The following is a 4536-nucleotide window of genomic DNA, read 5'->3' as shown; positions in this document are numbered from 1 at the left end:
TGAATCCACCCAGCCTATGGGCAACAGATTGTTCAGACGTCCTCCCGGGGTTTCAGCTGGGTCCCAGCCTGTGTCCAGGCCCAAAGATGGGGTGCTTGAAGGAATAAAGGAGCAGGTGGACACCACCTCCCCACCCCCAGTCAGCCCTGCTCTGGGCCTGTCTGGCCAAGGCCACTGACGCAGGGCCAGCGAGGTGCGGGAGAGACCGTCATTGTCTAATGCAGACACTTATTTTCTCCTCATTATCACTCTGCCACTGCATTTAACTTCATGCATTTTTCATGCCTCTTAAAGCCAAGTGTATTCTTCAGAAAAAAATGGGGCTGAGTCACTTGCTTTCCCAGCCTCTCAGGGAATGACGGGCCAGTCAGTTGGGGGAGGGGGAAACTCATTTCTGAGCTGGGGACTTGGCCTTAAGAAGCTGGATTAAAGCTCTGAAATGTAATTGCTTCTGTAGTCCTAATCCTATTTGCCAGATTGATCTCCTAAAAGTAAGGGGGCGTTTGTTCTTTGTCTCAGGCACCAGGAGCCACGGCCTCGGTGCCGACACTGACTGCAGTGACGCCTGGAACACTGCATTCTGACTCCATAGCTCATAACTCATCAACAGCAAAGATTGGCTCACGGTCGCAGCACCCGGTAGGAGCCCCTTGCCACTTGCTTTAAGGGTGGGAAGGTTGTAACTTAGGGAGCAGAATGACTGCCAGGGTCACCCAGTGGCCAAGCAAGGATTCCAAGCTAAGCGTGCATCCACGGGGGTCCCCCTGGGTTCTTGCCCCGCCCCCCTCCCAGAATTGCAGCAGCCAATCCAGCATCAGGTGCATGCCCTGGGGTCCCAGATCTGGCCGCATGGACTCCTTGCCTGCACCCATGCTGCAGTGCAGGGAGGGCCCCAGGGAGGTGGGCCCACTGACCAGAAGTCCGCCCACCCCCATGGGGACTCCTCATCTTGGCCTGAGACGCACAGAGGCCACCAGAGGGCAGCATCCAGGGTGTCAGGGCAGGATCCCGTCCTGGCCCAGAAAATGCCTTTGTAGCTCACAAGCTCTGGGCCTTGGTTTACTCACCTGTGAAATGGGAGGCTGTCACCCATGCTGAGGCCTTGACCAAAGCTGGTACCCTACGACCCCTCGTCTAGGCTGACGGATGAATGAATGAACAAGTAAATAAATGAATGAATGAAGTGATGGACCCTCCTTGACCCCCACCTTCACTCCGGGCTTGTTTGTTTGTTTGTTTATGACAAGGCAGCCCTTGGTTGACCTCACGGATTGCAAGGACCTTGTCAGCTTACAGTCCCTTATTTTTTATTTTATTTTTTACGCCTACAGCACCTGGTCTTCCTAGGTGGTCTCCCATCCGAGTACTCACCAGGCCCCACCCTGCTTAGCTTCCAAGATTAGACGGGATCGGGCTTGTTCAGGGTGGCATGGCCATGGGCTCACTCCAGGTTTAACAATGGGAAACGGGCCAGTCCGAGCTGGGTGCCTGAGGGACAAGAAACAATCTTCCAGGCAGAGGGATGAGCACAGCGAAGGCCCAGGGAGCCTGCTCAGCTGAGCATGGAGCTGGGGGAGTGGCTGCCTTTCCGAAGCTTCAGGGTTTTGATCTGTGAAATGGGGTGACAATGCCTGCCTTCCCCCTGGGGCCCCTGCACGCACCTCTCTGCGACTCCCAGGGACACAGTCCCTACATCCCCACCTTCGTCAAACCCACCTGCACTGAGCCCCTGACCCCAGCTCCGACCACCCCTTCCAGCTGCACAGACCATCCCCCAGTGACCGCTAGTGTTCTATTTTGGGCACGTTGCCTAGAGCACCATCCCCCACCCTTCTTCACCAGGAGACTCCTGAAATGCCTCTTCAGCCCATGGAAGTGGCTGGCACCGCCTCCAGGGAGCCCTCCTGGTTGTCCCAGTTCCCTTAGATGCTTCCTTCTCTTGACTCCCATGGCCCCTTTGCCCTCCCATCTCAGCCCAGATCCCACTGTGCTATGACTGTCTCTGTCCCTCCAAGAGAAGCCTCAGGGCAGATCTGGGACGGAAGCCTGTCTATACTCCACGTTCCCCACCCCCCGCACCCTGAGCCCAGAGTGGTGCCCGGGGTCCGTGTGAGAGGGACACGAGCAGTGAGCCCTCATGGGCAGGGTGCCGCGGGCCGCCTGCCGGGTGGTGACCTAAGTGCTGGCGGTGGTGCTGCTGGCGGAGGCGGTGCCGGTGCCTCAGGGAATGAAAGAAGGCGAATCCCCTCCACCGCTGGGTCCAGTGCTGAACTTGGATTTGCCCTCACATGCTGCAGTCCCTGGACGAGAGCTGCTGCCGGCAGCCTTGGTCCTCCACGGCAGTAACGGCAGGGATGTTAGGGGACCCCAGTCACTCTCTAAAAGTTTCTGTACCCAGTTCAAATGTGGGGGGTTCTTTCCCCCACCCAGCAATTCTCAGACCCCAGCTGGGTGTCCTGCAATTCAACTCAATCCTACGAGACTGCCCCAGACACCAGGTGACCAGCTACAGACTGGAGGTTTCCACAACCCTCTCTCGAAGTTCCATTCATTTGCTAGAAAGGCTCACAGAATTCCGAGAAATATTTCACTTACTAGATTATCGGTTTTATTATAAAAGGATGTAGCTCGGGAATAGCAGATGGAAGAGACCCACTGGGAGAGCACGTGGCAAGGGGCTTCCACACCTTCTCCAGGCACCCCTGTCCCCAGATCTCTGCCTGTTCACCAACCTGGAAGCTGGAAGCTCTCAGAACACTGTCCTTTTGGGTTTTCCAGGAGGCCGTATTACTTGGGCACAGCTGATTAAATCGTTAGCCACTGGGGATGGGTGGGCGGGTTTAACCTCCAGCCCCGGAGGACCGAAAGTTCCAGCCTTTAATCGCCTGGTTGGTTCTTCTGGTGACCAGCCTAAGTCACCTCATTAACATAACAAAAGACACATTTATCACTCTCAGCACTTAGGAAATTCCAAGAGTTTTAAGAGCCTGGTGCCAGAAATGGAGACAAAGACCAAGTTCGCTTCTTGTGAAAATTCTGTGCGGCAGCCTCCCAGCCCCACCTCTCCTCCAGGCTCCGGGGCCTCTGTCCTGAGGGTGGGGTCAGGATATGGGTGGGGCCTGCAGGAGGTCGGGGGGTGCGCCTGGCACCCTCTGAGGGCTGAGGCGCGCCACAGGTGCCCCGCCCTGGCTGGAAGTCCGGGTGCCCCTCGCAGAGGATGGTCCCGGCCTGGAGGACAGAGGAGGGTGAGAAGGGGGACCCTGTGGGATGAAGACCCAGAGGTGGTTCCGGGGTGAGAGGCCTAGCGACACCTCCCTTCTGGCCTAGCGGTCCCCGCCACCCCACAGGGACAGTAGCACTGCTCACTCCTGCCCTCCTTCAGCCACCCCACTCGACATGCTTCCTGCCCCCGCCCCCCTCAGGGCTCACGTGGGCAGCAGGTCTTTGTCCTCAGGCAGCCCCTGGCCTCTGGTCCTTGACCTTGGGGTCCATCCACCCAATTCCGTTTCCTCTTCTGAGTCCTCGAAAACTTCCAATGTGACCACCAGAGGGCACTCTGCGGCCGGGAAAGGATGCGGCCTAGGACTCGGCTGTGCGTCAGGGAGGGCGCAGCGGGGCTGAGGCACAGGGGGCCGTGTGACCCTGGCCCTTTCATCTCTCCATAGGATGCGTATCTAGGGGGCCGCGAGGAGGATGTGGCCAGGACGGGGTGTGGGGGGCAGTGGCCGGCTGCACTCCCAGCCCACGCGGGGGTCCGCAGGGGGCGGCGTAAGCATTGCGTGATGGACCCATTTTGTGCATCGCTCTGCCGGTGGGCGGCCGCTCGGGGTGTTTCTTCCTTCTGGCCCTCGCGGACAGTGCGGCTGCGGACATGCTGTGCGGGCCCCGCTGGAGACCCTGACCTCAGATCTGCTGGCACAGGGACACCCGGGCCCGGAACGGCGGGTCACAGTCTGGATTTAGCTTTTTGAGGAACCGCTCAGCTTGTCCACGGAGACTGGACCGCTGGCCTCACCGGCAGCTCCTCGGGGCTCCAGTGTCTCCACATCCTCGCCTGCTGTTCCCCTTGCATTTTACTGTGGTCGATGCTATTTTATTTCAGCCTCTTAGTGGGGGTGCTTCGCCCCTCGTAGAGCTGGATAATTCCCCCCACGTTCGTGGTCAGGAGGGAGAGAGACCCTAACGCCAGCCTAGACCCGAATGGCAAAGGCGATGGAGGCAGGGTGGCCAGGGAGAAATCGGTGCTTCGAGGAAGCTTCCAGCGGCGAGGGGTGACATGCGTTGGCCAGCACAGCAGGTGGAGTTTAACGTGCCGCAGGCTGGGGGACACTTGGGCAGTGGCGGACGTGTGGAATGGCCCTCCTTGATTGTGGCGGAGAATGGGGGCAGGAAGGGGTGTGAGACACACGCGCATACACACTCAGTCTCAGTCAGGACCCGGGACTGTGACTTAACCCACAAGGATTTTTTTTTTTTTAAGTCTACTACATGCCAGGTTTTGTGCTGAGAGGTTTCAGAGATACAAAAATAAGGGAA

At 58.3% G+C, this 4536-nt stretch overlaps 1 long non-coding RNA gene and 1 pseudogene across 1 annotated transcript; both read right to left on the bottom strand.

The window, feature by feature from the left end:
- Positions 1-1322: 1322 nt before the first annotated feature.
- Positions 1323-1441, bottom strand: LOC112484269 (annotated as a pseudogene).
- Positions 1442-2585: 1144 nt separating this feature from the next.
- Positions 2586-4506, bottom strand: LOC112484222. Its single transcript, XR_003047946.1, has 2 exons — positions 3430-4506; positions 2586-3228 (listed from the first exon to the last, which is right to left on the bottom strand). It is a non-coding gene; the product is annotated as an uncharacterized LOC112484222 (long non-coding RNA).
- Positions 4507-4536: the final 30 nt, after the last annotated feature.

This window comes from Pteropus alecto, unplaced genomic scaffold (assembly GCF_000325575.1).
Source record: "Pteropus alecto unplaced genomic scaffold, ASM32557v1 scaffold157, whole genome shotgun sequence".
NCBI classification, from domain to species: Eukaryota; Metazoa; Chordata; class Mammalia; order Chiroptera; family Pteropodidae; genus Pteropus; species Pteropus alecto.
The sequence above is the reverse complement of the archived record's forward strand: the minus strand, read 5'-3'. Positions and strand labels throughout refer to the sequence as shown.